This window comes from Nuphar pumila, chromosome 13 (assembly GCF_984573655.1).
Source record: "Nuphar pumila chromosome 13, dmNupPumi1.hap1.1, whole genome shotgun sequence".
Taxonomy (NCBI): domain Eukaryota; kingdom Viridiplantae; phylum Streptophyta; class Magnoliopsida; order Nymphaeales; family Nymphaeaceae; genus Nuphar; species Nuphar pumila.
In genome coordinates this window covers 52,010,672-52,037,009 of record NC_143261.1, presented here as the reverse complement: position 1 = coordinate 52,037,009, position 26,338 = coordinate 52,010,672, and the positions used below count along the sequence as shown (strand labels likewise).

The 26,338-nt window shown below is 39.8% G+C and overlaps 1 long non-coding RNA gene across 2 annotated transcripts in view; it reads left to right on the top strand.

Moving 5' to 3' along the window:
* LOC149818371 (uncharacterized) overlaps positions 1-25,312 on the top strand; it is a 46,449-nt gene extending 21,137 nt beyond the window's left edge. For both annotated transcript variants that reach the window (XR_016427399.1, XR_016427400.1), the window contains exon 2: positions 25,034-25,312. This is a non-coding gene — a long non-coding RNA (uncharacterized LOC149818371). The remainder of the gene's footprint in view (positions 1-25,033) is intronic.
* Positions 25,313-26,338: the final 1,026 nt, after the last annotated feature.

The following is a 26,338-nucleotide window of genomic DNA, read 5'->3' as shown; positions in this document are numbered from 1 at the left end:
GAAATACATGAGGTTTAGGGAGATCCTCATCGGAGAAAGTAACTGGAGCATTAGTCATGGCCTGATTGACTATATGGGCCATGTCTTCAGGAGTTGTGCTTGGTTTCACCTTGATCTTTTGTAGCAGATCATTCAACACCTGCTGATGCTTGGCGGAGGCTTGAGTTAAGTCCAAAATTGAGACATTTGATAATGCTGTAATAGGCTTTAGAGTTGATGTCTCGCTTTTCTTTGTGGTGGACTTAATGAGATGCTTAGGGAGCCATGACATACTTCTGGCTACCTCGGGAGATATCCCAGCGGACTTGTCAGACACTTTCAATTTGCCGAAAGCTGAAATAAGGTCCATCTTCTGGGCCTTGGACCGAGCCTACTGCAATACCAGGACTTGATGCTGAGCTTGCATGTCATTTTCAGAGCATGGCCTGATATGCTCCTGTGGTTGAAACTACTGTTCGGTGATGACTACTGTAGAATGACGAGGAAATGACTCTTTTAGAATATCTATATTTTCATCTTCCGCGCCTTCTACCAGAAGATTTTTATCAATAAGGTCCTGAACAATATTCTTCAGAACAAAGCAGTTCTCAGTATTGTGCCCCACTGTTCTGTGGAACTTGCAGAATTGGTCTTTGAATTTTCCCATAGGAACGGGAGGATCGGCCAGCCTTGGCAACTTGACCATCTCCTTGGTCAACATGTACTCGAGCACAGTCTCGAGTGATTGATCTAATGGAGTGAATTTCCTGTCATAGCTCCATCCTTCATGCTTCACTTTTTCTCGGGGTTTTGGTTCCTGCTCCAGCTGAAGCGGCTTATTGAATTGCGGGATCGACTTCCCTTTCTGGTCATTCCTGTTTGAACCTCCTGCCCCATAACAGAAGTCTCTATTCTGCCCCTTGCGATGATTCCATTTATTATTATTGACAGAATTAGTAAAGTGAGTCTTCTTCTTTGACTCGTTCTGGCCGCTGTTCTTGGTGAAAGTGAAACCTTCATAGAAGCCATTCTCCAGACTTAATTCGAGCCATTCGGCTCGCTCCGTTAATTCAATAAAGGTTCTGGATGGTGCGGTAGAGATGAGGCCTTTCAGAGGCTGCGAGAAATTGCTTAGAATTAAGGACAAAGCATGCTCCTCTGATATGGGATTTCTCATTTTATTACAAGCTGACCTCCAGCGGTGGATAAAATCTCGGGCCTTTTCATTTTCTCTCTGTTTCAGGCCACAGAGGTGGCTGAGGGTCGGGAGTGCCTCAGCGTTGAATAAAAAGCGCTCAATAAACAAATTGACCACTTTATCAAACTCTTTCAGCTCTATGGGATTAATATGCCTTGAATACCATTTTGCTGCAATACCCTCCAAACTGCGAGGGAAACAAAGAAATAAGGCCCTGTTATTCCTCCTGAACTTGGAACACTCTGCAAAGAAAAGGGCGAGGTGCGCCTTTGGGTCACCCGAACCATCAAACTTAATGAATTTCTTGGGGAGGTTATCGAGATCATCATCCCCATCCAATATATCATAGAAGTCTTCGTTGGTGAAGATTTTCTTGCCCTTGTCGCGGGCCTGCAGATCCTTAACCATTTTCATCACATCTTTCAGTTGTGACTGCGTAGGGTCGTCAACAGACTGATTCTTGGATTTGTAAGCTGACCCCTGACCCTGAGTCGACCTTCTGAATTCATATTTATTTTCACATTCCTTGTCAGCATCGTCAGCTGATTCTGACTCATCAGATATTTCCTCGTGACGACTCTGCTTTTTGCTGATCTTCACATTCTTGACGGCCTGACCCTTATCTTTCTGTTTAGTTTGAATTTGCTCAGTACTGGCCTCAGCTTGCTCTGCCAGCATCTTGGTCATCATCTTTTTGAACATGATATACATTTGGGGATCGATGCCATCATCCGCCTGCTGACCCTGACTCTGGACTGATCGAGGTGAGTCCATCTCTTCTTCTGAAGCTACTGAGTACGCGACGCCTTCAACTGATGCGGCTTTCTTTCTGGATCTTGTATCAACCATCGGGTATCGCAAATGTTCTCTTTGGATATTACTGATGCTCTCTGCAGGGCAGAACTGATGGTTAGGCGTCTGAAGGAAATTTGGTTTGGAGGAAAATATTTGTTGAGAATTTTGGTAGACAATAATATCCCATTACTAGGGATTGAGTCGTCGCTGGGATTACGACAATTGCGTTGCTATTCTTTGCAAGATAAACAACTGAAAATATGCCTTGTTACCTAGGCGAGGTCGTCAAACCAAAGTGAAATGTAAAGGAATTTTATTGAGGGGAAAAACATGATTTTATCAATAATACACTTGACAGAGGGGAGGGGGACGAACAATTTTCCACCACTCTACAAAATCAGAAGACACACGAGGACCAGGAAAAATAGTAAGACTGACAAAGGAATCTCAGCCATGTCTGGCAGAATGGTATGCTCCGGACCACTGATCTGATGCGAGATCGAATTCTGGCAGAACCCCCGCTAGTGGACGAATCTCTATGCGCTTCTGCCTCTGAGAGAACTGCCTGACACACCGCTCGGGATGATAGTATGCGCAGAAGAACGGTCCAAGTAGTCTGAATCGCTTGCCATAAGTATAAGTGTATCTGGGAGGTGATTCCTGACGATCAAAGTAGTCTCATACGACTTCTTCCTCCTAAAGGTTGTCGATCAAGAACCGGTATCGCGCAACTGGAAGAAGCTTCTCTCCATTGTATCTGAAGGAACTGGCTCGGACTGGCACATGTCGGAGGAACCAAGACTGCAAGGCATAGGTGCACCCTTCGACTAGAATGGATTCTCCGAGTGTGAAATGGGTCAACCCTCGGTATAGGAAAGCGAGTGAGGCCATGGCTATCGAGAGGCGGCTGGTCTGTCGACTTTCCCATCTCCTCATAAGCTGAACTATTCTGATATCCATGTAATTTCGTCCATCGGGAAAGAAAGTTAATCCCACCGTGCACAGAACCATCGTGTGCTGAATTCTCTCTCGAGCTGTCCTAGACAACGAACTGACTTCCACAAATGTCCCATGCTGTCTGTAGATTTCGAGCAGGTCCACATATTCATTTCCATCCTCCTCTATCAATGGCCAAGACTTGCGTCCTGTCATGCGAGCTAAGGCATCCTTAGGGTCCAGACCCTTAACATTAATCAGAAATTGTTTCTTCAATGGATCTCCAGGCTGACCGGCTGGCTCGGGCAATCCCATAATCTCTGAAAATTCATCCATCAGCACTGTCATCTCGCCCCACGGGAACCAGAAGGTAGAAGTGTTCGGATTCCACCGCTCTGCTAGTGCATGGATCAAGTTGCCATTGACTGTCTGCTTTCCCACTGCGGACGCCAGCTCCAATCCACACTCGTCCAGATGGTCCGGAAACATACGAGAGAAGTTTTTGAACCATGAATAATACCACCGGGGAAAGAAGGATCCGGTGCTGAGGACTCGATGTTCGGGAAGACGTTGTCGCACCTCGTAGGAGATGTGACCCTTAGGGAAGACTGAATCAAGCTGACTGGATGCCATCAGAATAGACTGGAAAACATGAAAAATTTGGAATAAGACTTGGAAAATACAGGAATTTTGAGGAAAATGTAGGCAGGATAAAAATAAAGCAGGAAATTCGAGATCCAGAAGACAGGAAAGATGGGAAATCACCTGGAGTTTTGAAGGAAATAGAGGAATCTCATGAAAATCGTCCAGGGTTTTAATATTTCATAAAATGGAGTATTTGAAAATCGTCCAAGGCTTAAAACATGGACAGTACATGGACATAGATTGGGGAATTTTGAGAAAATCGTCTAGTATTTTTAGAAAATTGGGGAAAATATGGAAAATAAAAGGAGATGACTATAACATATTCAATCACATTCTGCACAAACAAGTATGCACAAACAATATTCTCTAAAAGCTGACTCTAGATGCACAAATTTTGAAATGGCTGTAGGACGTTAATCCTAACTTTAAGGCTCAGATCATCTGTATCCAATCCAGTTATGCCTATATACTCAAGCCAAGGCTCGATGTACGTGGCATAAAATCAATTTCTCCGGTTCTAGGTTCAAGTTTTCCAACATCCTTGAGCACCTGCCGATATACGTTGAACTATGGCCCTTGGTACGTGGCAGGGGGGTTTTCACCCAAATAAGTGGCCCAGTTGTGAGGCTCTGTGCCGAACTATGGTTCTGGAAGAGAGCCCAGCAACGTGAAGACCGGGACAATATAGGTGGGGGTGGTTTTTGAAAACATGAGCTCATGCAATCAAATCAGAAGGCTCTAAAACCTACAGAGATAGAATTTTGAAATATTTGAAGAAGCAAACATTGTTTTCATACAATTCCTAAATTGAGGAGTGTTGTATTAGACCTAAGTCTATGTGAGCATGAATAATTCTCCTCAATATGGTCCTACCAAACTATGCCTAGTCTATATGCATTCTATGTCAGCTGGGTTCAAGTCTAGGCTCCTAGGTTCACATGATAGCATAAATTAAAAGCTGACATTCCATGGAAATCGATTTTGACAATTTGAACTAAGTAGAGCATTAGATTGATCAGGCAAAGACAGGTCCCATCACGGTCGCCAAACCTGTTATCATCGCAAAATTTTTAACTTTTTGCGAATCAAACTGACCTTTGAAAAAGTTTTTGAAAATAACTCACCTCCGTTTTTAAAATGCGGGAAAATTCCGAAGAATGGGACTCGCCTGTCGGTACGAGGTTCAACCGTTCCTGCCACCTTTAACAGGGGTAATTGAACCAAGGATCAATCTTATGCTCTACTCTATTCAGCTTGTCTAAATCATATTCTAATTTCTAAATGCACAAAGAATCAGGCATGTGCTATGAATTTTCAGAAAAATGCACATTTTAAAAACATGATGTTTGGTTTGAATGATTGAAATATCTTGGAAAATCGTGAATTGGGATTTGAAATATACTTCTGAGAGAAATAAAATCGATTTTGAGAAATCCTTGACATTTAGTGAAAATCGATTCTGAGAGACTTGGTTTCTCTTAATTCAAACTTGGAAATTGAAATTCTAACTTAGAAAATTTGAATTTGGAACTTGGGAAATACTTGAAATATCATTGGCAAATCCATATTCTTTTGAATAAGACTTAGAAAAATTCTGATTTCTCTAACTTCAAACTTTGAAATTGACTGCATAACTTTGGAAAATTGAGTTTATGAACTTGAGAAAAACACTTGAAATATTCTTTGAAATTCAATGCTTTTGGGAAAATCGATTTTGCTATAAGACTTAGGAGATTTTAAGAAAATGAACTTCTTTGAATTGAGATTGGAATTGGCAAATGCATGAAATGAATGAATATGGATTTGAGAAATACTTTTTGTATTTTTGAGAAATGCAGTGCATTTTTGAAGTTAGCCTAAGAGTGTAGGCTGAATGTGGCTAATGTGAATATCATAAATCTGGGTATCATTCATATTCTGACTATGGCCATAAATACGAATTCCACCAAGTTTATAAACTTCATAGAAGCTAGTGCATGTGCCATTCGTGTAGACCATAGTGAGTTTGAATATGCATGAATCATCATCCAGCACACATTAACATTATAAAAGAAAATAAACTATATGCAATGCAACCTAAGCTAAGCAGGAAATGTAAATTCTTATTCCAAAGTTTAATTACAAATTACATCACTATTGAAATTTAAATACATGAAAAATAAAGTCTTCAATGTACCTGAAAAACTAGAAAACTTTGTTAATGAATATATGTTGGCTTTTCTAGATTTATCCAGTAATATCTAGAAATTACTGGATTTTGCTAGATATAAGCCTCTTCCTTGATTCCCTTAAATAAAAATGATAAAGTATGAAATAAAATGGTATAAATATGAAAGAGAAGATATGGAATTTCGAAATTGGGGTGCAAATGACCAAAATACCCCTAATAACAATACTATGGCCTTGAAATTAGGGTTTTTAGAAAGATATTTTGATAAAATGCAAGTTTTGAAATTTGAATGGAATAAACTCAAACCAAATATGCTATGACATGATTAAAAATATGAAATTAGGGTTAGGGATTTCAAAATTTAGGTCAAATGACCAAATTGCCCCCGATAGCAAGACTATGGCCTTGAAATCAGGGTTTTTAGAGATAGATTTTTTGTAAAAACTTAGGTTTTATGCACTAAATGAAACCAAATGAGCCTAAAGCATCCTAATATGATTATGAACATGATTAAATCCTAAAAATATATGCTCATGCACGAAAATCCAATAATATCACAAAAACTGTGATTTTAGCAGTGTTTTTGGATCTTTCAGGAACCCGGTTTTGCAATTTGCTTAATTCAGCCATCAAATGGATTTCAAAATCCATAAAAATTGGTACCTGCACTTTTTATAACCCTAATGTCGAATTGGAATTATAAAAATAATTTTTTGACATTAAATTAATCCGAAAATTGCATTAAACCCTAAAATATGCTATTTTTGACCTAATTCACCAACCAGTCTCAGTCCAAGACCTGAACCAGGGGCAAACCTCCATAGAAATTTATTAAATTTTACAGAGACTAACTAGGAATAAAAACAGATATTTCTCAATTTACAGATCGGAAAAATCATCTCCGGTTAGGGAGAAACCCTTCCGGCAATCTGAGCTAAAATATATCACTTTTAACAGGGATTAAAACAGCTATTTCAGATTGAAAATACAGGAATAAATAGCAATTCTAAACAAAAATTTATGCAATTTTAGTGGTGAACAATAGACAGAAAAATAACAATACTCACTTTTTACAGATCTAAAATCGGATCTGTGGTTTGGGATTTATGACTAACACAAGTCTGATTAGGGTTTTGGTCCCTAACGAGCTTTAAATTTAAAAACAGATTCTCTAAATAGGGAAAAATACTAAACAGTGATAAAAAAATCCGAAAATTTCACAGAAGACAGATCTACTCAATGTGAATCCATAGCACTTTACAGATCTAAAATCGGATATAAGATGAGAGAAATATCATAACAGCAAGTTACCTTCTTGATTTTAACCATGATTTTAAAGCTTTAAAAACCCGATTTGATGTCTGATTTTTTTGACAGAGTTCCCGAGATCCAAAACCTCTGATTTTTCTACAGTAACTCAATAACTCATGCATGCACCACATATAAAAAAATCAGAAATAAACAATGAGTGCTTTAATCCGAAATAACATCATCTTTACTGTTCTAAACCTAGAACACACAGAAATTTAAGAAACTTGAAAAACCATGCATTAACTAATGTAAATAAATAAAATAAACCATAAACAGTAAATAAAAATTATTTCTATGCTGTAGAACGTAAAACAAACATGAATAAACCATGAAAATAAATTAAAAACAGGGAATCAATGGCTGGAATTTGATATCACCTTTAAAACATAGATTTAACCCATTAAAAAGGGCAAATCATATATTTTATTGGTTAATAATGCAAAGAATCATATTTAAATCAATTCTAATGGATTAAAATCTCTGTAAATCATCCAAAATAGGGTTAGATCACCTTCTTGGATTGTTCTTGCTGATTCTTGATGGTTCTTGAGGTTAAATCCATGGTTTAATCCATGAAGATGATGATGCCAATGGCTAAATCATGCTTAAAACAATGAAAAATATTAAATAAAAACTAAAAATTAAAGAAAAAACATTACCTTGAGGTTTCTGCAATGGAGGAAGGGTTGGAGAGGAGAGAGAAGCTCCAAGAACTCAATAGGAGAGAGATGGGAAAATCGACCCCCCTTATGCCTCTATTTATAATAAAAAATTTAGGTTTAAAAATTGACAATTTTGAAAATTTTGGACTCTAAAGGGGGGGCGATTTTTGGGTGGAGTTACCTATATGCCCTTAGTCTAAATTATCCTAAATAGTTCCTAATTAACCCCTAGCTAAACCTAAGAATCCCCCAAATGTGGTGCCACTTGGCATTCTCTCACATTGGGTTTTTAAAACACTTTTAAAAGCCTTTAAAAACACTAGTTTTAAAAACTAACTTTCAAAAATGAGTTTTTCAAAATGGTTTTGACTCTTCTAAACCTCTAACACTAACCAAGACATCAACTAACCCTAGTCTAGCCCTGACTTACTCGAATATGGCGCCACCCCGAGTGGGCCCTACTTGAGTTTTTCAAAAAGCGATTTTAAAACTTGAAATTGAAGGAGTTTTCAAAAGATTTTCAAAAGTAAACTTAAAATTAGGATTTTTGAAATGGCATAAGGTCCTAACTGAGTTAGAATTCCTCTGGATATGGTGCCAACTGAGTGGGCCCACATCGAATTTTGAACATTTTTGAAATAAACACTGAAAATGGCTTTGAAAAGGGGTTAAAATCAGTATTTGAAATTCAAGATCTTTGAAAATAGGGTCTCAAGCGAACTGGAACTCCGGGTTAGAGTCCTGAACTCTTAGGACTCTGAGATTTTAGATTTTAAAAGCCAAATGAAAGAATTTTCAAAAGATTTTATCAAGAAATGATGAAATAAGTCAGAAAACACAGTCAGGGTTAGACTCCAAACTCGACCGAACTCTAAAATAGAGTCCTGAACTAACTGGACTCTGTAAAATGACCTAAATTTTGAAAATAATCGAAAAAGGCTAAAAATGGAAGTAAAACAGACTTAAAAACAGACTCTTGACTGGATTAGGACTCTGAGACAGAGTCCTGATCGGACTGAAACTTTCAAAAAATTGAGAAATTTGATGAATAGAGGAATTCAGAAGCGACACCACCTCAATGGGTCTCATCTGTGAATTGAAATCGATTAAAATTTGAATTTGAAATGAATCCAGATTGTTTCCTTGAGAAAATATTTCGAAATATAAAGTCCTGGGGTTGGAAAATGACAGAGTATTGAATAAAAACCCAGGTTTTGAAATTGATTTTGAAATAAAGCTTTAAAATTCAAATCTGGATTGAATATTTTGAAAACAGGAGTGTTGGATCTCGAAAATGAGATGGGATGACATGCAATGCTATGTAATGCAATGAGATGTGATGAAATGAAATGCAGAATACATGCAATGATATGCAATAATCTGTGATGACCTATGAAATGGACAAACACTGGATGATGGTGAAAATTTTGGGTGTTTACAGCTGGCTGCTTGCATTTTAATGCTCCTACTATGCATTCTTTTATTATTGTGTATTTATGGTGGTAAAGTTTTAGATATTTAGATTGATTCTTTTCCAATTCACTAAGGACGAAATGCATTTTCTGACTGATAAGATATGAGTTTATTAGGTCGTTTGTCCTTTGTTTTCTGACAGATACGGTATGACATTTGAAGGCTGGAATCGGTCTATGGAGGGCTTCAAAGTGGTTAATGGTGTTAAGATATGTTAATGTAGGCTAAGATTTACATATACATATATGTATATGTATGTCTAATGTGCTGTAAACCGAAATACCCATCAAGGGTATTTCAGTACTTTCACTGCAATAGGCGTCAGCCCAATAGAGGCTGACAATCCTTTTTACTTTTTTTCATTTTCTTATATTTTCTGTTTTATTTTTCTTTTTTCAGTTTCTAGGTTTTGTAACATTGGGAGCAGCTCCAATGTGACGGTTGGAGCTGCTCCCAACGGTCATAAATACCGTTGGGAGTGTAATAAAGTGGATTGAATCTGATACACATGCAAGAACACACTTTCAATCAAGTGGAATGCTTGATTGAATCACCAAACCACCCACACAAGGGTTTAGCAAAATTAATATTGCATATAATCTCTCAAGAGAGTGATACAAAAATACAAGGCCTTCAAGGCCAATTTATAGAACAAGAGGGGGTTGTTGGGGCAGCTCAATGTGACTGTTGGGCTGCTCCCAACAGTCAGAATTCCAACGGTTAGAATTCTGACTGTTGGGAGCAGCTCCAACAGTCATATTGGAGCTGCTCCCAATGACCCAAAAAGTAACTTTAAAAAATACAAAAAAGAATGAAAGAAAATAAAAAGGGGATAAAAAAGGGTTGTCAACCCCTATTGGGATGACGCCTATTACAGTGAAAGTACCAAAATACCCTTGATGGGTATTTCGATTTACAGCATATATATATGCCTCCTCACTTTAATCCTCCTTTAGAAATTACCAGTGCAGGACCCCAAACATCTGAGTGTATTAATTCAAGTGGTCTTGAAGAGAAAAAAGTTTTGTTCTGAAATGGTAATCTTTTCATTTTGCCAAGAATACAATCTTTACAATCAAATGATTCAGAGTTATAAATTTTTCCTAGATTTGGAAAATGTTGGATTTTGGCTATATGTGGGTGACCAAGTCTCTTATGCCACAGTTCCAACTCTATTTTCTGAATATTATAACAAAAAGCTTTCTTTGGTATTTCCAAAAAAATCATGTAATAGAGCCCTCCTTCTCTATGGTGTTCCCCAATCAACTTGCCTGACTGGCGATCCTGTACCCAACAACCATAAGAAGAGAAGAAAATATTACACCCATAATCAGAAATTTGATATACAAATAAAAGATTTAAATTTAATTTGGGAACATGTCTAATTTCTAGAATAGAAAATTTCTTTGTTTTATAATTTTTTTCAAAATTTTTTATTCTTTCTATTTCAAGAGAAGTCCCATCAGCAGTAAAGACCTTTGACACAATTGTTTTATTTTAAACACATTTAGATAGACTTTGAGTATTTGGGGTCATATGAAAAGATGCACCAGAGTCAAGGAGCCAAGAAATTTTACCTGGATCAAAAAAAGATGAGGTTGTTGCGTCGGTTGAAGCTTCAGATGAGGAAGAGGCACCTTTCATGAGAGGCTGAAGAATCTCCATTAGTTGGGCCAGGGAAACTGGTGCATCTTGATTTTTAGGCTCCGATCCAGCAATTACAGCTCTTTTTCCTCTCAGTTCCTTAAGTTTGGGACATTGTGGCCTATAGTGTCTTGATTCATGACAGTGACGACAAATAACTTTCTTCTTATCATAGTCACCATTTTGTCGGTTAAAGTGAGGAGGCCTATATGATCGAACATGATTCTCTGGTCTAGACACGGCTAAAACGGAATCATCTTCAATTTTTGAAGAACCTTTCCGAAGACGATTTTCTTCCATTGTTAACTCTTCAATAGTTTCAACAATAGAAAGATTTTTTCCCCAGTGAAGGAGGGCTGATTTAGTGGTTTCAAATTCCGACCTTAATCCAGTGATAAACTGGTAAAAATGTTCAACATCGAGTTGTTTCTTACGAAGCTTGATGTCTTAGGCACAATGCCACTTTGGTTCTAAAAGGAAAAGTTTTTCCCAAAGTTCGGACAACCCATTGTAATATTCACGAATAGTTTTGTCTCCTTGTGTCATCATTCAAACTTTTTCTTGGAGGTTGCGTACATGTGCAATATCTTTAAGGGAATACATATTCTTAAGGTATTCCGATGCCTTATCGACATGATCAAATTTGGCAAGACTTGAGCATTTTTTAATGTCAATGCTATTGATAAGCCATGACATTATCTTCGCATGAGATATTCTTCATTCTTTCCATTTCTTCTCGTATGAGGCAAGAGCTTTGATTTTCTCTTCTTCCGATAGAGGGACCTCTTTATCTCCCTCCTTTTTAGTAAGAGATAGTTTGGGTTCCGAATCAGAACCATCCACAATCTCCCATAGGCCTTTTCCCCATATATGGTGCTTCATGATTGAAGCCCATGTTACATAGTTCGTATCACTTAGTTTCATAAGCATGACCACCACCGTAGTCGATGTAATGTATCATGATGATGCTACTTAGCATAGTTGGTGCACGCTTTAGTACATAGCTGACACGCGTAATGAATGCAATCGCTAACTCAGGTGAGTGAATCTTGGATGTTGTCACCTAAGGAACGTGGGCATAATCGTGCTTGCTATGCCCTGGGGTGCACTATGGATATTGCAGTCGTGCGAGACTTATGCAATTTAGCCTATGGGTATTGCAGTTGTGCGAGACTTAAGCAAACCTTGGAACTCCTTGGCGAATGGTTAGCGAGATGAGCTCGCTTATGGTTGCAATGTATGAGTTGTGAACCTTGGCACTGCTTGTGTGTCACGCTTTATGTGACAAATGCTTGTAACTGTCTCATCTTGATGAGTAACATTTGTTATCATCATTTAGCTAGTCCTCGTACTTGTGATACGTTACACATACCTGACACTGATACTTGTGCACCGTTCACAATGTCACATTTACTTGTATAAGCACAACCTATTGTTAGTAGTTTATGTTCTGTGATGCATACCATGTTACAAACTGAATTAGATTTTATGTTCCTTGATGCATGATATGATAGATGATATGAATTGTTAAATGAACTGTCATGGTTGATTTCTCCTGCTTGCCTATTTGCAATAACTCCTGTTAGTTATTCGCTCTCATTGCTTCCTGTGTAGTTTTAGTGCTGCTTATAATACCTGCTCCTGCCTTGGATATACAGTTGTTGTATTTAAGCATGCTATGTATGTTTTAACTAGCTTGCTTTTGATTTTCACATATGGTATATTATGGTTTGGTTTGTCTCACCAGCTCGAAAGAGTACTGATCCTGTTTTATGGGGATACAAGTTTACTTAGGCGTGCAATGGAGCTTGGTGTGCTGCAACGAACTCTGAACCCACACTTCTGAACCTCGCCTGTTAGATCCTGGCGGTTTGGTTTTGTATAAAGGATTGTTATGTACAATTTGTAAAGATATAAATGAATTTAATAAAAGTTGTTTCATGAACTGTTGTTTCACTCTCGTAGCGGCCGCCCAGAGTTTTCCGCTTGTTTCTTTCCCCTTTCAGTTTCTTCCGCGCTTGCGCTTTGGTTTTCAAAAAAAAAAGAAGGTTTACTAAAAAATCCAAAGGATTTTCAAGTCGGGAAATCTGGGTTTGGGGCGCTACAGTTTTGGTATCAGAGCGATGTTTTAAAAGAGTTAAGAAGTGTGGTTCAAGTCTCTGCACGCATCAGCCATCGCACTGTAAATATTTCTAATCTAGTTTTTGTTGTTTCGTGGCTTGTTCTGCTTGATTTGGTGAATTGTGTGTTTCTCGGGTGTCGTCCGATGTGAGACCCCATTTCGTGTTTTAAGCCTCGTATTTCGAGCTTAAGACATCGAATGTCGGAACCTAAGGGTTTGTTTGTGCTTGTGGACCTAGTTCCCAAGTTGTTTCGAGTCGACTCCAGTGATAGAGATCGACGCCACCAACAACACGTTGATTGGGACAGCGATGACGAGGGTTTTCTTGACTTGGAAGACGACACCTTCTGGCATGAGCACCCTCCAGGGATTATAAATCATCGTCAACACAGGGCACAGGAGCACTCCACCACTTATGGAGTGAAGTTGGACCTTCCGGAGTTCGTGGGCAAATTTGCCGCGGAGCAATTTTTTGATTGGGCATACGCAGTACAGTTCTTTTTTTACTATCACTCTGTGGCAGAGCATCAACGCGTCTCCTTGGCATCCACACGATTGAGGGGCCTAGTGCAGACATGGTGGGTTGAGTTACAAAGGTCGAGAGAACAACAGGGGTAAGAGCGTGTGCAGACATGGGAAGAGATGCAGAGGTTGATGCAGTCCAAGTTCGTGCCGTCAGACCATGCCGAGAGAGCCTACAAGGAGTACTTGACCCTACGTCAAGGCACCCGTACTGTGGCAGAGTACACTGCTGAGTTCCATCATCTATCCCTACGAGTGCAGATCGAGGAGGCCACCCGCCAGCAGGTCACGAGGTATATTTCTGGTTTTCGTCCTGCTATTTCTGATGATTTCAGTTGTGTCACAGTTGAGTCATTGGATCAGGCCAGTAGTTATGCCATGAATGTGGAGGAAAGGTTGAAAAGGAGGCAGGACTATAGAGCCTCTAAGGGTGAACCATCCAGTCGACCTAAGTCGAGTTTCCCAAACAGGGGAGCGAGCTCCCCTAGGAAGGAAGACTCCAAGTCCACCCCAAGAGTAGACCCTAGCAAGCCTGACTAGTCTAGACCCGCATACCATACCAGGTCCAAGGCCAAGCCTAGTGAGTCTACCATCCGTTGTTTTAGGTGTCAGGAGTTAGGACATGTTGCGTCCAAGTGCCCCACCGTGAGCAAGAACTCCCATTTCGTTGAGGGTATTGTTGAGTCAGCGTCTGATAGTGAGAGTGAGGGTGAGTCTGTTAAAATATGTTGTAATTTCGTATATATATTTTATATATATAAGGTGATACATATACATATATTACATATGCATATGTATCTACCTATATATATAAAATATATATATTGATAAGGGTAGTTTAGGTATTTTACACATATTCATTTTCGTGAATATGGTTTTGTATTTTTCCCTTTTTTATTTTTTACTTTTTCTTTTTTCATTTAATGCATTGTACTTGCATTGGGAGGGGCCCAACCCACTAGTCGTTGGACCCCTCCAAGGGTCACATTTGTGACCGTTGGAGGGGCTCCAACGAGTATGTGGAGCCCCTTTCAATGCCTCCTAAAAGCCCTATAAATATGGGCAGCTCCTCTTGTATTTTCTTAAGGGTTTTGGGATTATAGCCCAACCTTTTAGTAGTTTATGAATCTTATGAGTGCAATTGCACATTTGTGATTCCGGTGTTGGGCTTGTTGTGCACAAGTGTTCCAAGTGTTCTTGTTGTGTGTATGTTCGCACATTTATTCTCAAAGTTATTGTGCTATCAACTAAAGTATCTTGTTGAAGATACTTTTACAGAGTCGTTGGTTGAAGGCGATGACGAGAGGGAAGCCGTAGACTTCGACGGCAACGACAAAAATTTATTGTCTATCCGTCGTGTTTTGACTGCACCCCGAGAGTCGACCCCTGCAAAATGGTTGCGGAATAACATTTTTAGAACCCGCTGCAACTGTGAGGGGCATGCATACTGTAGAATGAGATGGGATGTACAACCACCTATAGGTGTAGAGAGAGAGAGAGAGAGAGAGAGAGCTGCACAATAGAACCCGTTAAACCTGATTAGGGCTTCTCTCTATATTAAATAGAGAGAGGCAAAAAAGAAAAATTACATCTAAGTCCTTATGAGAATAAAATTTCAGAAAACCTCTAATATAAGAGAACTTAACCTAAAAACCACTTATTCTCAACACTCCCCCTCAAGCTAGAGCATAGATATCAATCATACTCAGCTTGTCACAACATTTGGAGAAATTTGGCCTAGCAAGAGGCTTTGTAAACATATCTGCAACTTGGTCTTCAGACTTTAGGTATTTTGTAGTGATATGACCAGCTTGAATCATATCTCTTACATAGTGGCAATCAACCTCAATGTGCTTTGTTCTCTCATGAAAGACAAAATTTTTTGCTATATATGTTGCCGCTTTGTTATCGCACATCATGGTCATTGGAGAGGAAACCTTCACCTGGAGATCATGAAGAACAGTGCGAACCCATATCAATTCAGCAGCTGTTTGGGCCATAGCCCGATATTCTGATTTTGCACTTGACCTGGAAACCACATTTTGTTTCTTACTTCTCCATGAAATCAAGTTGTCTCCCAAAAACACACAGAATCCTGTGGTAGACTTTCTATCTACTACAGATCCAGCATAGTCAGCATCAAAATAGGCTACTATCTCCAGAGTTCCACCTTTTCTGAACAATAACCCCTTTCCAGGAGAGAATTTTAGATATCTGAGGATCATTATGGCTGCATTCCAGTGTACCTCAGTTGGTTTGTCCATGAACTGGCTAACTTTGCTTACTGCTAAAGCAATATCCGGTCTGGTCACAGTTACATATAATAACTTCCCTACTAGGGAGCGATAGCTTTTGCTATCAACTGGTTTTGACCCTTCTTCAAACAACTGAACTTTATGGTCCATGGGAATATTTGCTGGTTTAGCCCCCAACATGCTTGTTTCCTTTAATAAGTCAAGAACATACTTCCGTTGAGACAAAACCATCCCTTCACGGCTTCTAGCAACTTCTATACCCAGAAAATACCTGAGTGAACCAAGGTCTTTTGTAACAAAGTGTTTTTGAAGATGAGCCTTTGTGGCTTCAATAGCTTTCACATCATCTCCTGTAAGAATGATGTCATCCACATATACCACCATAACAACTATGCCAGAGCTAGTTTTCTTTATAAAAAGTGTATGATCTGCTGCCGATCTATTAAAGCCAAAGCTTGACATTATTTCAAACAACTTTTGAAACCATGCACGAGGACTTTGTTTCAAGCCATAAATTGCCTTTCTCAATCTGCACACCTTCTGACACTCCCCCTCAACCTCGAAACCTGTAGGTTGTTGCATGTAAACGGTCTCAGATAGATCCCCATAAAGAAATGCATTTTTCACATCTAATTGACACAAGCTCCAACCATGCTGAACAACTACTGAGAGAACAAGACGGATGATACCCATCCGTGCAACAGGAGAAAAAGTTTCAAAGAAGTCAATTCCATATGTCTGAGTATACCCTTTCGCGACTAATCTGGCCTTGTACCTTTCAATAGAACAATCAGATTTGTACTTTATTGTATATACCCATTTACATCTAACAATGTCAGCATCTGCTGGGGAATCAACTAGATCCCAGGTATGCTGAGAAACCAAAGCTGTCATTTCTTCTTGCATAGTCAGCTTCCAGCGATTATCAAATGCTGCCTGTTGATAGTTCAGAAGAATGGTTTCAACAGACAAGGCTGAAATAAAAGACTTCATCTGATGTCCAATTCTGGCATGGGAGACAAAATGAGATATAGGATATAAGGTGCATTGTCTTGTCCCCTTTCGTAGAGCAATAGGCCTGCTATCATCATCCTGAAGATCACTATTGTCAGTAGAACTTACCTCAGGAGAAGAAGAAGATGAAGGCTCTTGAGGAAGTGGAGCACTATGCACATATACCAATGGAGGATTATTAAATCTGGAAGAAGATAAAGTTTGGTTTGGTAAGGAGGGCACAGATACTAAAGGAAAAGGAGGTATAGGTAATGAAAAAGACTCAGCTGGATCAACCTGCAACGGGGAACCAGAACTAGAGTAATATGGATAGGATTCCAGGAAGGATACATCCGCACTGACATACTCTCGGCGAGAAATAGGATCATAACATCGATAGCCCTTTTGATTTTTTGGATAACCGATAAATATGCATTTTGTAGCTTGAGCGGCTAATTTATCACGATCAAGGCCAAGTTTGTGTACAAAACAAACACATCCAAATATTTTTGGTGAGAAAGAAAAAAGTGGGGCATTAGGTTTTAGGATATGTAATGGAATTTGATCACCCACAGAAGACAAAGGCATGCAGTTGATCAGATAGCAAGTAGTGGTAATTGCATCACCCCAGTATAACGCAGGAACATTGGATTGAATCATAATGGTCCTGGCAACATCAAGGAGGTGCCGATGTTTTCGCTCAGCCACCCCATTTTGTTGAGATGAATAGGCACAGGAAGTTTGGGGTTGAATGCCATGATCTTGGTAAAATTGTAACAGACCTTTTGATTTAAACTCGACAGCATTATCAGTGCGAACAATCTTGACAATAGATTCAAATTGAGTTTTTATTTCAAGAATTAGGGATTTGATAAGACTTGGAACTTCAGATCGTTCTTTTATTAAAAATACTCATGATAACTTAGAGAAATCATCAACAATAACAAGATAATAACGACACTGAGTCCTAGTAGGAATCTTACTAGGACCCCATACATCTGCATGCAGAAGTTCAAAAACTTTATTACTAGACTGACTCTGACTCGAAGGGAATGAACTTCGATGATCCTTGCCCAACTAACATGCTTCACACTGAAATGATGTGGTGAAAGGAATCTGAGGAAAGACCGACCGAAGCTTTGACAATGAAGGATGACCAAGACGACGATGCCACTGAACAGGACTGAATGAATGTTCCACTGCAGCATGAACAGAACCCATTGGATGATGTAGGTAGTAAATTCCATTTTCTTCATAGCCTCCACCAATCTTCTTCCCCGTCAACAAATCCTGAAAATGACAACCCATTGGATCAAATATTACTCTACAGTTTTGTTCTTTTATAAGGCAACTAATAGAAAGTAAACTTTGAGGAAAGTTTGGAGCATGAAGAGCATTTTTCAACTGTAATGAGGAGGATATAGAAATATTTCCCTGACCAACAACCGGGGAGGAGCTCCCATCGGCTAATGAGACTCCAAGTTGAGCCTTAATGACATTTAGATCTGGAAAAACACGTGAATTTCTACACAAATGTCTGGATGCACCAGAGTCAATAACTCACTTACTATCATTCAGATGGAGATGATTTCCGGTTGAATAGGCAACCCCAGCTACAGGAGTGGTGGAACTCAAAGGTCGAAGAGCAATCAACTCATCATATTCCGCACGACTAAGGGTGATACTACTTTCATTTGCAGTGATATTCTCTTGTGCATTTGTTGCCTCAATAGTAGTAACATTTGCTTTAGGGGTATATGACTTTGATGAAGAAGAGATTGGCCGACCATGCTTATCCCATCAACGATCTTCTAAATGTCCAGATTTTCCACAGAATGTACATTGAAGCTTTTCTCTGCCTCCCATACCACGTCCACGTCCTCGTCCTTTGATATTCTGAATATTTCCACACCCATAACTAGATGGGACAACAAGAGCAGATGACTGAGTCACAGGCTGAGATTGTGGCAGAGAGATCGCAAGTCTACTCAGACGATTGTAAGCATCAGCAAGAGTGGGAACATCTGAACCAGTCAACATTTGAACTTTTGCAACAGAAAAATCTGAAGAAAGACCTGTAAGAAAACAAGCAGCCATGGTTTGTTTTGATGATCCTTTTGCTTCGAGCAACAAAGAGGCCTGTGAGCATTAAGCCTTTCAAACACAGCTTTGACAGAGGCATAGTACTGGGCCAAGGTCTGATCTCCCTGTTGCAAGTTATATATTTCATGTTCAACTTGCAGGATACGACTCACATTCGTTTCTTATGAGTATGTATCACGAAGATTGTCCCACATTAGTTTGGTTGTATTATAGTAGATCAATCCATCTGCAATATGGGGTTCGACACTATTCATGATCCATGACATAACTATGTCATTATCTTCATCCCAAGTAACATATTTTCCCAATTTCTCAATGGGTTCGCCTTCCAACAAAATATGTTTTTGACAATGTCCAGATACCGACATCATAAAAGTTCTGGACCACCTGGCATAGTTGGTTTCATTCAACCTTACGGAAGAGCCATACGAGAAGGGGTTGGCAAAAGCCTTATACTCCCCAATATGTTCCATTTTGGAATCACATTTCGAAGTTTCAGCCATACTGAAGATGAAAAAAACAGAATACCTGACTTGAACAGCAAGTGTTTAAGAGGAATTTTCAACTCAGCAGGAAACCACACCTGTTGTTTCCACAACAAACAGCAACCCACACACAAAATAAAATTCAACCCAGCAGGAAATCACACCTGCTATTTTTCACGACAGAAGAGTAACTTAAGCTACCATGCTTCCTTAAAAAAAAACTCGACACAACAGGGAGTCACTGAAAACCACATTCTGAAATAAACCAACCCACTAAAAACAGCTAAAGTTCAGTTGTTGTTGATACCACAGAAATCACGAACATTGCTGCACCCAAACACATCACGATAAATGATAGAATGCAGTCGCAAAACAAAATATTCACTACACCTGTTGTTCTCCAACATATAAGGCACGACATCCAGTAAGTATCACAAGTAATCAGCACAGAAAAGAAAGTTGCATTCACGGCAGAATTCTGATCACACGCAATCAGCACAGGCAAGAACTCAGCAATCACGGCAACACAGAAAAAAAAAATTTGCTGCTCTCAAACAGCAGGAACACACCTCGACAAGAACTCAGCAATCACAGCAACACAGAAAAAAAAATTCTGTTACTCCCAACCATCAGGAATACCCCTTGACAACTCACGAACCAAAAAAAAATCACGTCATAGCAGAAACAAGTCTCGGCAACACTAGGTCGCAGCAGGAAATCCAGATGAGGAGAACAAATTTAGATCTTCTCCTTAGATCTGACGACAGATCTGGGTAACATCCCAGATCTATGATCAGATCTTCCCCAGTCAACCACCACCAAACCTGATTTTAAGAAGTCGTAGGGTTATTGCTCCTCGTTGATGAAAATCAGTCCCTGTTGATCACGCTCCCAAGATCGAGGGCTCTGATACCATGTAGAATGAGATGGGATGTACAACCACCTGTGGGTGTAGAGAGAGAGAGAGAGAGAGAAAGAGAGAGAGAGAGAGAGAGAGAGAGAGACGGTTGCACAATAGAACTCGTTAAACCTGATTAGGGCTTCTCTCTATATTAAATAGAGAGAGGCAAAAAAGAAAAATTACATCTAAGTCCTTATGAGAATAAAATTTCAGAAAACCTCTAATATAAGAGAACTTAACCTAAAAACCACCTATTCTCAACACATATGATGTTATAATTGATACTGGGGCGTGTGAGAATATGGTGTTCGAGAGTGTCATGTCCACCTTGAACCTGAAAACAGAGAAATTGTCTCAACCATACAAGATGACATGGTTCAAAAGAGGAAACAGGGTTCCTATCACCAAATGTTGTTTAGTTCGGTTCTCCATGAGGGAGCATTACCACGATGAGGTGTGGTGTGATGTAGCCCCTATGAGTGTGTGTCACATTCTTTTGGGACGTCCCTGACAGTTTGATCGCAAGACCATTCACGATGGCCATAGGAACACATACTCATTTATTTTTAAGGGTCATAAAATAGTCCTTCTCCCTATCAAGGAGACCGGTTTTCCCATTGTGGATAAGCCTGAGCGAGTTCCCCAACTCGCGGGTCTATCTTATCGGTCTTTCTTGAGCCATTGTCGGGAGGATGGTTATTGTTATGCCCTGGTGGTTAAGTCGTCGATGAGTACGTCGTTGCCCGTTCTCGCGGACATTGCGCCCCTTGTTGAGGAGTTTCGCGACATTATGCCAGACGACCTTCCTGATGGTCTACCTTCGATGAGGGTGGTGCAACACGCCCTTGATTTTGTCTTGAAATCGAGTCTCCCTAACCTTCCCGCGTATCGCATGAATCCATCCGAGCATGCTGAGTTGTTGAGACAGGTTCAGAAGTTACTGCAAAAGGGGTTTATTCGTGAGAGTTAACCCTTGTGCAGTACCCGCCCTACTCACCCCTAAGAAAGATGGATCCATGCGCATGTGTGTTGATAATCGAGCAATCAATCACATCATTGTCAAATACCATTTTCCCATTCCTTGTTTGGATGATATGTTTGATATGTTGGTTGGTGCCTCTATTTTCTCCAAAATTGATTTAAAAAGTGGGTACCACCAAATCCGTATCCGAGAGGGAGGTGAATGAAAAACAACATTCAAGACACGTGATGGGTTGTATGAGTGGTTAGTCAGGCCATTTGGGTTATGAAATGCCCCGAGTACTTTCATGAACATGATGACCCAAGTATTGTGTCCTTGTATAGGGAAGTTTGTTGTCTATTTTGATGACATTTTGATTTATAGCTCGTCTTTGTCTGATCATTTGAGTTATTTGCGTCAGGTCTTAGAGATTTTAAGGAGAAAAAAGTTGTATGTCAATGCCAAAAAGTGTGAGTTTATGACATCTAGTGTTGTATTTTTGGGTTTTATTGTGTCATCTGATGGAGTTAAGGCGGATCCCGCCAAAGTCCGTGCGATTGTGGAATGACCTACACCAAAGACTATAGGAGAGATCCGTAGTTTCCACGGGTTAGCCACTTTCTACCGTCGTTTTGTGAGAAACTTCAGCACCCTCATGGCCCCTATCACAGAGTGCCTAAAGGAGACTTGTTTCCACTGGACGTCTGCCGCGGGAAAGGCCTTCACGCTCATCAAAGAGAAAATGACTAGTGCCCCCGTCTTAGCCCTTTCTTATTTTAGCGCAGTCTTTGAGGTTGAGTGCGATGCCTCTAAAGTGAAAATTGGTACAGTCTTGAGTCAGAACCACATGCCCATTGCTTTCTTTAGTGAAAAACTAACTCACGCCAGGTGTCGGTACTCCACTTATGATGTCGAGTTCTATGCCGTTGAACAAGCCCTTCGCTATTGGAGGCATTATCTCATTTATAAGGAGTTCGTCTTGTACACGGATCATGAGGCGTTGAAGTATTTGAATAGTAAAAAAAAGTTGAGTGCTAGACATGCCAAGTGGGTCAGCTCTTGCAAGAGTACACCTTCACTATTCGCCATCAATCGGTACTCTGAACAAGGTAGCTAACACACTTAGCAGGAAGAATAGTCTTTTGATGACTATGTCCGTGCAGGTCATTGGGTTCAAGCAGTGCAAGGAGTTGTACCTGACGGACCCTGATTTCCAGCAGATCTGGGAAGGGTGCCTCTCCTCTACTAGCACAACTGACCCACGTTTCAGTTTACATAATGGTTACCTCTTTCGAGGTAATAAGCTATGCGTGCCTGCATTCTCTCTTAGACTTCAATTGATTTTTGAGTTACATGGAGGACTAGCTGGGTATTTTGGACATGATAAGACGTTCGCACTGTTAGATGAATGATACTTTTGGCCCAAAGTGCACAAAGATGTTGTCAAATTTGTTCAAAGTTGTTGAGTATGTCAAGTGTCCAAGGGTCGACGTCAGAATAGTGGTTTGTATACTCTGTTGCCCATCCCTGAACGGCCTTGGGAACATGTTTCCATGGATTTTATTATGGGTCTTCCCAGAACCTCGCATCGTTTTGATTCCATCTTAATTGTGGTTGATCGATTTTCCAAAATGGCTATCTTTGTCCCGTGTAAGCGAACCACTGACGCCTCGTTAGTAGCCTCATACTACTTTAAGGACGTGTCCCGCTTTCATGGATTACCTCACACGATCACCTTAGATTGTTACACTCGCTTCATGAGCCATTTTTGGAAATCCTTATGGGCTTTATTGAAAACCAAACTCCAGTTCAGCAGTGCCTATCACCCATAAACCGATGGCCAATTCGAAGTCGTAAACTGTACATTAGGAAACCTACAGAGGGGTCTAGTTTGTGAAAATGTAAAAACTTGGGACCTAGTCTCACCGCAAGCCGAGTTCGCCTACAATAGTTCCCTCAACCGGTCCACAGGCAAGTCTCTTTTTTAAGTGGTTTATGGGCGGTCACCAACCCATATAGTAGATCTAGCACCTGTGTCTAGTCTCCCAGCCTCAGCCCGAGACGCGTTTGAATCCATTGCGTACATGCATAATATACATAGACAAGTCTGTGCAAACTTGTTGAGAGTTACGAAGCTTACAAAGCTTTCGTGGACCAGGATCGTCGAGATGTTCAGTTTCAAGTTGGTCAGTTAGTATGGGTTTACCTGCGTCCTGAGCGTTTCCCAATGGGTACTTATGGTAAATTGAGTCCTAAGAAATATGGCCCTTTCAAGATCCTTCGACGATTGGGCCTGAATGCCTACCTCCTTGAACTGCCCGAAGATTGACACATTTCGCCTATCTTCAATGTGTCTGATGTATATGCTTACTGTGGAGATAACAAGTCGTCAGAGCCGACTTCTTCTCAACCAAGGGAGAATGATGCAGAGCAGGACCAGATCGGGCCTGTACCGCGTGACTCAGGCACGGCCAGGGAACCCGACCCATAGGGGATGGACGATCGGACCCAGGAGCTGGATCCGATCGTAGGTAAGGTGACCCGATGCAGGGATGTGACCCTGCACACCTACTCTAGATGAGGGAAGGCCCGGATCGTCCCAGAACCATCTGCAGAGTGAAGATGTCTCGGGTCCAGAATCGGACCGAGACCCGGGTCCACTTACATCCTTAAATACCCTATTCTAGGGTTGCGTGCGGCAGACGTGATTGAAATTTCAGCAGCCTTCTTTGATATTGCCTTTCTGCAGTTTTCCCTTTTGATTTCTTCATTTCATTCATTGTTACTTTTCTTCCGACTGTTTCATTTTATTGTTCGATTAAAGTTTCATTGAAATAAAAACCAACACCGTCATTTCCGGTGATCTTTCTTCTTATTTTTGTACATCGCACGACCGTGAGGGTCGTGCCCTCATCCTCCGAAGCCAAGAACGTGAAAGTCGAATCGCTCGCTGCATCAATTTGTTAGTTATATACATAACTTTTAGTGTTTAGAAGTGTAAAATAATGTTTTTTTCTTTTTTCTTTTGCTAATTTTGTCATTTTTGATATATTTTTTTATTTTTTAATGCCAAGATTTTCCCATGATTTTCTTGAAAAAAAACTCGTCAAAATCTCCCTAGATTTTCCATTGTCGAGAAATTCGACTATGCTTTACTGTTCCCCACTCCAAAATTAGTTTATAATTTGTGCCCTTTATCCTGTACTTCCTGTATTTTGTTATGACATATTCAAACTCATTGAAGGTAAGAAGGAAGTTCCTCCAAGGGCAGAAAAGCAGATCCTTGGTTCCAGATTGGCTTTACCCATCAGGCCACCTCTGAGGGTTCAATGTAAAGCATCAATTCCACCTACACGTCAGCCTTCATCCCGTAGGGTAACATCAGAGCCGGACCTGTAAAGAGGCCAATGAGTCTTGGGCCTCAGGGCCCCTGGGCCCAAAAAAATTTTAGGGGCCCATTTTTAAGGCCAATGAGTATTGTTGAAGTAGTTTATATAAATATTTTATACATTTTTATTTAATATAATATAAATATTTGAAATATTATATTTGTTTAATGTGAATGCAAATTTTATTGTTATTTTGATTCTTTAAAAAAAATCGGAGGCCCTGGCCCTGAACTTCTAATATTAATAGGAAGCCCATTTTTTCCCTCCGCCTCAGGCCCCATAAAACACAGGTACGGCTCTGGGTAACATGCACCGTTGTTTTGGTAAGTGGATGAAGATTTAATCTTGATAAGTTAATCTATTAATGAACAATGCACCCTTAATTTCACTTTTCTCATGCATACTTCTATACTCATGGAATTCCTATAATGCTACAATGGTGCTTGACCCTTCATATGATATTCCTTTTCTTTTTCCTTCTTATTGCAGAATGCTAGATATGCAACAGAGCAACAAACCATTCAGCAGCAGTCGGCGGTAATTACTAATGCTCCTGTTCAAGGTAATCATGGCCGTTAACAAGAACTTTTGGACTTCAAGAATTTTCTACTCTGGACTTAACGTGGCTCAACTCTTGTTCAGACTGGCTCAGATGAGATGTGTGAGCTTTAGTCGTGGCTGCCAATGCTGTATAGAATAGACTGACAGAGTGAGATTTCTCTGGTCATGGATGTGTACAGCTTGAAGAAAACCTACATTTACATTAAATACCATGTTTATTATTTTTTGATGCATGATATAGGAAGACTAATAAAACTTGTATCATATTTCTAGTATAAATGTGAATTGAAAAAGCTTGGCAAATTAGTCCTGCATATCAGTGTTATCAAAAATGTGCCTTGAGGTGCAAAAGGCGGGCCTCGCCTTGAGGTGCAGCCCTCTGTGCCTCAAGGCGCAAGCCTGAGGCGTTTTATTTATTTTTTTTTAGATGTCGAGTTTTATTTATTTATTTATTTTTTTTAGATTTCTAAGACATAATCAACAAGATTTTTGTAGGTTAATCTCATATATTTTCCAGTTATTTCAGTTATGTAATCAGTTTCTTAGTATATTTTAACTTTTGTTGGTTAATCTCATATATTTTTCAGTTATATAATCAGTTTTTAGTTACTTTTATATGTTAATCTCATATTTTTAGTACTTATTTGAGATTTTTTATTTCTTATTGGTTGTTATTTCATCAATAAAGCATTTTTTTATTTATTTGTATTTTTAGATATTTTTTATAATTTTTAATTTTTAAATTTTTTTTTTTTAGGCTTACGCTTTACGCCTCCTCAGTTTTTGGTGGAGTGCCGCGCTACCCGTCAACGCTTTTCACAACACTGTTGTATATGTTCTGTGGAAGTTGAAGCCTAGTCCTTTTTAAATGTTTGCAGTACAATTCTCATGTGGTATTCAGTCTTGAATATTTCACCTTTCCATAATATCGATATTCTTATCTTTGTATGCTTACTGTTATGCTCAACCATAGTCAATACAGGCTCCTCATGCTGCATTCTCTTATTCTTGAGTTCTTTGTTTTGTCAAACCCGTGTTGCCACTTATCCTACTGAATGTTGTTTTTCGTTTATTACATGGAGAAACTACGATCCAGGATCGGAGATCTGGTCGTGCTGGTCTTAGCATGCCGTACCCATGGTTGCCGTCCTGGGGGAGTAAACTTCGTGAGCCCCCACCCCTCAACCCCCAGCTAGCTCCCTGCTTTGCATTGTTGAAGGGGGTGCCCGCAGG